The 9,567-nt window shown below is 46.4% G+C and overlaps 1 long non-coding RNA gene across 1 annotated transcript; it reads left to right on the top strand.

Moving 5' to 3' along the window:
- The first annotated feature begins 1,974 nt into the window (after nucleotides 1–1,974).
- LOC132328748 (uncharacterized) lies at nucleotides 1,975–8,850 on the top strand. Its single transcript, XR_009486854.1, has 2 exons — nucleotides 1,975–2,322; nucleotides 6,554–8,850. It is a non-coding gene; the product is annotated as an uncharacterized LOC132328748 (long non-coding RNA).
- Nucleotides 8,851–9,567: the final 717 nt, after the last annotated feature.

The raw sequence follows: 9,567 nt of genomic DNA, 5'->3' as shown, positions 1-9,567 counted from the left end.
TAGAAATTAAAAAAAAAAATTGGGGCAGAAAAAAACCCAAAAAAGATACACCCCACACCAGATATTTGCCAGAGCAAAAAGGCAAAAGAGTTTTTACTCCCAACAGGAGTGCCCCTGGCAGGTTCAGGCTGAGCAGTGAGGTAGGCATTTTACCTGCAGTCCTATGCTCCTTGGTACCCCAAAGCTTTTTGGTGTGTGGTCCTCTTGCATGAGAGAGTCTGCAATGCAATGCCACTGCTCCTTCCACATGTGGGTAAAGGTGGAAGAAAAAGTCAGCAAAAATGAGCACTCTAAAGGGTGCCTCCGTGCACCCCAGAAGCTGGGAATGCCTGTCAGAGCCAGGCAGGGCATGCTCATTGTCCCCAGCCCTTCCTTTCAGATTTTGCAGGACACTTTTTGTAACCTCACTTCCTGGAGCACTGCATTAGACAAACAATTGTAATTAGCAAGTGATTCCATGGAAATAGCTGAAGTGATTCAAGCTATAGCCCAACAAATTTCTAGTCCATATCCAATTTCCAACTCTCTTCCCACTGAAGTCAGAAGCAATCCCTCCTGCCCCAGTTCCTAGAAATGCAGTGAGCATTTAAAATTGTGGACACCTCGCTTGTTCTTCTAACAGGGCAAGATTTTCCAAAATGCTATTCATGCTAGATAGAAAATTCCTTCCCAAAAGTCCCCTTGTTTCCAGCAGACAATCCCTTATTTCACTACTAGCTCTGGATGCAGCCAAGCATCATCCTATTTAAAAGTCATCTTCCAAGAGCAGTAGCAATGAGCACATTTGGCCAGCTAATTCACCTTCTGCAGTCACAGAGCTGGACTCACAACCTGCTTTATCTCCTGGCAGCGCAGCTCGAAAAGCCAACTCCAAATGGTAGCAGAGAAATACATAAAACATGGAGAAGGGTTTTATGAGAAGGTGGGTTTGTGGCTTCTTATTTTGACCTGTTTCCACGAGATTCTTAAAAGTCTCGAGCCCTGGAATTAAGGAACCTTGGTTGTGCCTTATTTTCCAGCAGTTTCTTTAGAAGATGAGTCATTTGGAAAGCACGGGAAGCATCAGAGTAATGGCTTTGATGTCTTTTATAGAAATTTGGGATGGATTTGAAAGAAATGAGGGAAGTGCTGTTGTTTCCTCTTGGAGTGGCAGGCTGACATGACTGGTGCTGTTATAGAACCAAGCGAGCGAGCAGCGGCGCACGCGCCAGCCTGGCAGCGCCGAGGAGCTCGTCCCCCTGATCAGGTTGGGGTCTGCCTGCTGATGGACTGGGCAAACAAACACTGGGTTTATTGGTGCAGAATGAACAGAATGTACCACGGAGGTGGTGACTCACTTTTCCATAGGAGGCCTGTCTGTTCTCAGGGTTTGGAGAAGGAAATGTTGCACCTCTCGCTTACAGTTTGTTTGACAAGGCTTTAATGAGCTGTGGCCCTGCCCCATAAAGCCTGGTTCATTTGCCTTTGTGAAAATAAGCGAGGCTTTTGACAGGACACCCTGCTCTAGGCCCTGCTAAATCAGCCAGCCAGACTCACTCACAGGTGGTTTGAGTCTGGAGTGCTTTCTGAAACCAAAATATGCAGCCTGCCTCAGCAGCATGTCGGCTGTTTTCCCTTGGGTGACAGGCTGTCCTGCTGCATCCAAAGCACCCCTCCTCCTCCTCCTCCTCCTCCTCCTCTGTGGGACAGTCTGCCTTTCAAACTGGGCCTCTAAAACCACGGCTTTCTGTGAGAAGAGGGTTTGTTGAAAGCAGAGTTTGGGGAAGGGGCAATGAAGAAATGATCACATCTTTATTTCAAAACATGTAAAACTCAAAACAAAAAGCTGCCTAATAATTCACAGGAAATTCTGATTAAAGTAGGTGTCCTTACAAGACCCTCCTGCAAGAAATTCAAATGAAGGGAAGGGGAGGGAAAGAGCTTTTAAAGTAAACAAGTGAGAAGAGCCAGGGAAAACAAGAGCAATGAGCAGAGTCTCAGGTGGCTGACTTGGCAGAGCGGGGCGTGAAGGAAGGAAGAGGCTGTGGGACAAGGAGCCGCTGGCGTTTACAGTAGTCAAGAAGTCTCCAGAGGTTGTGACTCTAACCACAAGTTGCTTAACAACACTGTATGATCCTTCTCCTTCACATCCAGCCCCAGCCACGCTGGTAAATCCCTCTCTGAGTCGAGAGGGGGGATGCAGGTGCAGGGTGGCGGTGTTGGGCAAAGGAGCAGCAGGAGGACTGGCAGAAGGGGTGTTTCACTGCCCCCTGAAATTGCAGGAGTCGTGATGAGGAAAGACAGCTCCTGGCTCAGGTCTCAGTCCTGGATAGGAGAAGGCTGGTGAGTAACAAGTTTGGGATTGAGGGGCTGCCCTGTGGTGTAGACAGGGCCACGTACAGCTAGGAAGAATTTTTCCCCTCTGTGAAGTCAGTGAAGGCCTTCCAGAGCCAGAAGAGAGTCGGGAGAGAAGAGAAATGTTGTGTTTGTCCCTTCCCAGCCACGGATGCAGGAGAGCAGAGGGTCCACTGGCCAAGAGGGGAATGTGAACTGGCACTTCAGAGACCAACTTGTTGCTGTGGCTTTCTACCAGGCACTGGAAGTTACTGTGAAAGGCACCCCTGATTCACGTTCGTGACGGAGATTAACCTTAGCTAAGAGTCCTCAAGTCAGAAAACCATTTCAGATTAAGAAATGAAATATTCCCCAGGCTAAAGACTGCTCAGGCTATATATCTCATCCCTATGGGATTTTGCAAGGATCTGCAAATACATTGTTTTAAAGCTACCAGCTGCAAGAATGGAGAAATTAACTGAATGACAGAAAAGCAAACCCTAAAATAGTCACCATTAACCCCAGGAGGGCTGGGGGTGTGTTGAGCTGTGGTTTTCTGTGCTCGGGAGCGATGTGTCATCATAAAGAGCCTTCATTTAACAGCAGAACAATGCTGTGCATGCTGTCACCTTCCCAGGGGCTCACTGTGCAACAGCTTCTCCAAACTGATCCATTTCCACCGCTGAAGCAGCTCATTAAAAAAAAATATCCCCATACAGCTGGGAATTATAAAATTCTGCAAGAGCCTGTGATGCCAAGGACCTTTATTCAGAGGCACACCTCTGTTCCCAGTGCTTTGGAAGCTGGCCTTTTCCAAAAATCTTTCTATAGATGCTCAAGAAAGGATGGATATGGCCACAGTCCATCCAGCATGAGTGATTATATCTTAAAGGGATATTCCCTCTCTTTAAAAATTCCAATTCTTCTTAAAAATTCTAACCCATCTTTGTGATGAGTGAAAAAAAAACCCCATCACAAAAGAACCAGCCCTTGTGCCTATGTCAGTGTCTTAGCTGTATACATTTAAACATTCCATTGTAAGCTAAGATTATCTTGCCTCCTGCCCACTGAGACATGTGGGTTTGGCTTTATAAGACTCATAACTGGCCTGCTTGAACCCTGTCCAGCAAGTTTTCATCTAAATTGATTAGGACTTGGAACGTATTTTCTTGGACAAATTGTGTTCTAATGAATAGAACACTCCCTCACAGCTGTCCTGCCAGAAAGCCAAGATTTTTTCTGTCTAAAAATCATCCCAAAGTGACCCTTAGATAAAGTTCAGAATCCGTTTTCATTTTTTTAATTAAGAAAAGGTCTGCTTAATTCCATTCCATACATTTCAGCGCTCGGCAGCTGACACACCATTCCCCCTGAACATTTTATTTTGAAGAATTCGGTCGTGATGTCAGGTCTGCCACAGACAATCCATTCCTAAACACGCTGTTTACATTAAACACAAAGCATGAGGATGGCTTCAGCAGGAGGAGAAGCCTCTCTCACTCCCCTACCTGTAGATGGCACATAGAGCAAACTCAAGGCCGGCTCTATTCCCCACAGGATAAATTTAAACATTAATGAAGACAAACAAGGAATGCCACTATAAAGCCTCACCAAGCAGCAGATATTTCCACAGAGCCCCTCTCCAGGGACAAGGCTCCCCAAGAGACCCCTCCTCACCTCCAGTAAGCACCTTCATCAGCTCACCTTCAGGTCCAAGGGTGGACTGGCTGGGAATTCCTGCCATTAATTATTGCTGGCCAAATGAAGACAGCACTTCCCCTGGCCACTCCGGGGTAAAAGCTGTCCCAGTTAGGATGAATGCACCTTTTCTTTTTAGCATTTTGCTCCATAGCTGTTCTCCCAGATGTCCCAGCTTGAAACCTCAGTGAATGTTTGTGTTATGATTAGCCCATCTGGAATTTTTATTCTACGACCACTCTCATGGTAGAGAAGGAGGATTTCATTCAATCCAGAATACCCAGGGGACATCCATGGTTACACCATATTCCTTATCTCCTAGCAAGAGTATTTCTAGGAACCAGGAGTACAATTTGAGACAAGATCAGATCCTTTCTAGTCCTCCCATGTGGAAATAATGTGTCTTCACCATGTTCTCAGGACTTAACTGACACGTGGCACTTAAAAATTAAATATGTATGCAGGAATTTAAAGGAACTGGTCTTTCAAGAAACACAACTTCCCAAGCCTTTAAACATTGGATATGTCTTTAACAAGACAGGAAACTGAGGCAAGGTCACTTCTCGATCTTGAATGGAATTTGGCTACTTCAGCTACCAGCCATGCTCAGAGAAAAGCAAGTAAAGCATGAGAAATTGCTCTGCTGCAAAAGAAGTGAGCATCATGGTACTGCTTGTGGAAAATGGGCCATAAAAAGTCAGGACGTGCTGAGCTTCAGAAATTTACCTGGAATTCCCTGGAGAAGATGGCAGCTGCTGCAGTTATTCTCCAGTGCCTTTACTGAAGGTTGGTTCAGCCACACCAACATGATTAGTCAATATGCATCATTAGATAGCAAGATCTTACTTAAGCTCTTAAGCTGCTTTGACAGACTGATTCAGAGAAATATCATGCACCTCTTCTGGAGTCCATGTCATCTTTGGATGTGAGTGAAGAAATCTGGGTACATCTGCAGCCATCACTTTCAGCCCCATTTTTATAAAATTTCTGTGCGCTCTTGAACCATTAGAACCTAAATATAATGACAGGGAGTGAACACAAACAAGATTTGCTAACACTTTATCACACTGTATTCTGCAGCCTGCTATTGTCTGGAGATGTGGTTATAATGAGCAGATTATGCAGCATTAAACCCTCCTGAAAGCATAGACAGAAAATATGATATAATCTTGCTCGGAGCAATTATCTTTAAACACAAGAACAGCTTCAGCGCCCAGTGGAGAGTGGCAAGCAAAGTTATGGGCCCAAGGCAAAACAATGACCAGCTGCCAAGAAACATCCTCGTTAGCCTTTGTTAGAGTTTGCCTTTTTAAAGTCATTGTGCAGCATAATTAAGCTGGTAACATGCAGATGAGAAAGTGGAAAAAAATGTGAAGACGTAGGGAGATGAAATGCTAAAGCACTGAAAGATGTCACCTCCTCTGTGAAATGCTTATATTGTGAAATAAAAAGAGAAGAAAGAACAAGTCATTTCAGGATAAGTCTGGAATGAGAGATAAGAAGATTGCAATCTTCTGGTAGTCTCCCACAAAACCTTTTTATTTGCATTCTACATCACAAGGGCTGAGTGTGAGCACAAAGCAAGGGGGCAAGAGGGAGAGAACAGACAAGATGAGCTGCAGCCTAAGACATGGGATTTCAAGACATGGTGGCTCTTTCAAGATCCTGAGAACTTGATCCACATGTTCCCTGAAATGGCAGCAACAAGAGCTAAAGGCTGGGGTGAGCCCAAGCCACCAGAGAATGGGAGAGAACACAGATGTACAATGGGATAGGAAAGCAGAAGAGGGAGCAGAACTCGAGTCAACCCTTGTGGTCACCCTCTGGTGGCTCCTGTGAGCTACCAAGCTGATCACAGGCTTTAAGTCTTTTTGGTTGTGCTCCAGCTTGTTAAACACGCTCAGCTCCTCTCACTGTTTATGTATTTTGCAGTGTGGGAGGTGTGAGTAGTTTCGTGAGATTATTTAAAGCTTTTAAGCAGAGATAGACACAAACATTTAGACAGAGACAGCAAACTCTTTCTGGAGTTGAAGAGGAGATTTCAGGCCAGATCCCAGTTATCATGTCCAGGTTAAGTTCCCCTTGCACCATTTCCAGTCTTGGGGAGCAGCTGGGAATTTCCTGATCCTGAGGTGACCCACAGGTGGCATAAGGCCGGACAGAGCCAGACTTGTGCTGCCTGCTCCCCGCTGAGAAAGCAGGGGCTCCCCAGATACCTGGTGACAGGAGGGGACAACAGGCATCCACGGGCTAGGAGCTCAGCAGGCTGCAGTTCCAAACCTCACACCAGCATTTCTTGCCTCCAGCTCTGCTGAGAGCTGCTGCAGTGGGGTTTGAAGCACAGGAACTGCAAAGGAAAGAGCAGTGAGCTGCTCCCAGGGCTTGTGCAGCAGGCAGAGGGCTCTGCCCTGGCTTGTGCTCCTGGCATGACTCAAAGGCTGGCATGGAGTGGCCCCCCCTTTTACAGACAGACAGACAGACAGACAGGCAGGCAGGAGACTGGCAGCAAGACCAGGCATTGCATTCCCTTTAACCCTTACAGGCCCAGCAGTTGATCAGCACCCAGGAGTCACACGGATTGCCAACACCCCCGAGCAGCCCCCGCTCAGGCTGGATTTCCACTCTGCTTAAATGACTTCTGCCCAGGGACTCAGCCTCCAAAAAACCCCAAAAACAAGTGCTGGACACCAGATACACCAGATACAAGCTCGTGGTGGGTGGTGTTTTGCAGGACCCCTCCCTGCTGATGGACTGCACATTTGTTCCTCTGTGGCTGGATGGAGGGACAGAAGGTTACAGGAAAGGCACAATACAGCACGATACAGAATGAGCCAAAATGTCAGTGCTAAACAGGCACAACAGAGAGCCAAAGAGAGGTGGGAATGGAGCAGAAAGATCAGAATTATGGACTAATTAATGAACCAGCAGTACTGGAAATGGCAGCAAGCCGTCAGACCTTCGTCTCTTACCAGGAACAATGAAAATATCTTAATTTCTGGCGATTTTGATGGAAATTGAGTTATGCAACATTGATATTGTTCACAGTGATTTAATTAAGAGTCTGTCAGCCTAATTAACCTGGTATTTAGCCTTTTATAGGAGACAGTTATAAAAATGTGCCCTTCACTAAAGCCCAGCATTCTAGAAATGGCCCCAGTCCTAGAAGGGTCACCCTTTTGGCACAGCAGGCTCTTGAGACCATCCCACTAAGGTGCTAAGACACCTCTGAAAAGTTTCCAAGTTCATGCTGCATTCCTTGCCTAGACAGCCCTCTCCTTGCAGTTTGTGGGAATCTGGGGTGTCTGAGGAATGCAGAGTCAGGCATCCTAGCAGCATCCCATCACTGAAATGATTTCACAGAGAATTAATCCCCAATCCTGACACTTCTTGTCGTGTGAGATTCAAATCTCTGCCTTTCCATGCTCATTGCAGCTCAGCAAATGCAAAGACTAGACAATGGACTTGCACCACTCTGAACATTTTGGTTTCTGGGCTGGATGGTGACAGAAGCAGTTCACTATGTGGAGGAGCAGGCTCCTCTGGATGTCAGCAAGAGCCTATGGGTAGAGCATGCCACAAACCTCAGCTGCTGTCATGTACAGCCCTATTCACTGGGGCCACAGCGCCTCTAGCACTGCCTCCTGCAGCTGTGGGACAGGCCTTTCTCCTCCTTGCCTTGTGGCAGCAAGCACACACCAGCCTGGAGGCACCAGGGAAATCAGTCAGGTCTCTAGTGGGCTCTCTCGGAGGGTATTATAGATAAGATTCAAATAGAGGCTGAAAAATTAATATAAATGAGAGCAACAACCAATACTCCCAGAAAATCCCATGTTCTGCAACTGCTATTGCTTCATCAGTGACAGGAAAGAGCAGTGTTCTAAAATAGAAGTTCACTTAATTGAATTTCCCTTAAGGCACAGAAAATAAGCTTCCATGAAGTGGTATCAATTGTTCGACAATAACATGTTCTCCCAGCTGAAAACTGGGTTAGGAATTTGTATTGTGTTTTCACAAAACAGAATTCCTAGCCCAGTTTCTTCCTCCTCCTTGAGATAACCAGGCAGATTCCACCTCAGTGATCACAGAGTCAGACTATGTGGGTCAGTCAGTGCACAGCCAATGTCCAGCTTCTCCACACTCCTCCTAACAGAGCCTGCTGGATCCACCACGGGGCTTTAGATGCACGAGGCCATTAAAGGAGCTCTTTGCTTAAACACCTTTGAATTCAAGAGGTTTTTTTGTAAGTACCTCTGCATCTTTATCCTCTGTGCTGGGGCATGAGGGTCACGACTGCGTCAAGCCCAGGCGAGGTCAGCTGCACACAGGACTCACATCCTTGTCCTTCCTGGGTTAGGGGCAGGCAGACACCTCAGGGTGCTGAAAAATACAAAGGAGCACTCAAAAGCTACAGAGCAATGAGGACTCACCTTTTTCTGGTAACACAGAAAGCGTTAACAACCAACACTCACGGATTTACGTGTGAAATATTATCTTTCCGAAAGTTTGTCATAAATGTGGCTCAGAACGCAGGGATGGCCACGCTTTCCAAATGTGTGCAGCAGGAAGAATGTTTCCTAGGGAATAAGGTCAAAATATTAGCATTCAACTGAATCTGTATGGGCCAAATTAATGAAGTTACTGCTCCATCACAGCCTTCCATAGGTGAAACCTGAGAAAGCGATTGTATCAACAGCACATCAATCCATGGCACTGGTCAGCAGGACAGAAAAACCAGCCTCCAGTTTCAAAGTTTCGTTCAGCTTTGGCACAGAAAGGTTAACTGGTGTTTAAGCAATGCTTCTGAGCAGATAATGTTAATTAAATGTTTGCATTCAAATCTTATTACACAGTGCAATCAGTTTGCTCTCTCTGCAAACACTGCGCATCTGGCGCGGAGCACAGAGCTGGGGGGGCAGACCCCAATGAGTAATAGTTCCATCCATGGATCCTTCTAAAGATAAAGGCAGGGAGGGGAGAGTGTTTGCCATCTCCAGACTGTGTGTGTGTCTGCCTCTAAGCTTCCTCTCCTTCTCCAGGGGTTTGCAAAATTATGTGTTTAAATATTCATTATCCTTCTACTCTAATACTGCTTAAAACTCCTTTTTCAAGCCCAAGGATGACATAGCCAGTGGATGAAAATTATATTCCATGAAAACAGTCTTGTAGCAGCACTGGGTAAGTCAAACGCCCTGATGAGAAGGGAAGCAGCTAAATCATCCATCCAGATGGGAAATGTTGACAGTCCCTTAACCAGAGCAGCTCTGCAACACAGAGAGGTGTGCAACTTGGCTTTGTGAAGCAGACATCGTGGAGCTATTTATCCTGCCCTCAAGCTGAGCAGGAAGTTTGTTGAGCTGGCCTGTTGCTGGCCATTTCACCTGGCTGCTGCGTTTCCTCTCGGAATGCAGAGCTGGATGGGCCCTTCCTGCACTGACGTCATGCACTGCCATGAGGAGGATTTCTCCACGAGCTAGGACCTATTCCTCTGACCCCAGGAGCACATTGGACGCTGTGCATCCAATTCCTGACAGGAATGCTTCATTTTGCTCTTGAGCA

The sequence above is a fragment of the Haemorhous mexicanus genome, chromosome 6, assembly GCF_027477595.1.
Source record: "Haemorhous mexicanus isolate bHaeMex1 chromosome 6, bHaeMex1.pri, whole genome shotgun sequence".
Classification (NCBI taxonomy): domain Eukaryota; kingdom Metazoa; phylum Chordata; class Aves; order Passeriformes; family Fringillidae; genus Haemorhous; species Haemorhous mexicanus.
The sequence above is the reverse complement of the archived record's forward strand: the minus strand, read 5'-3'. Positions and strand labels throughout refer to the sequence as shown.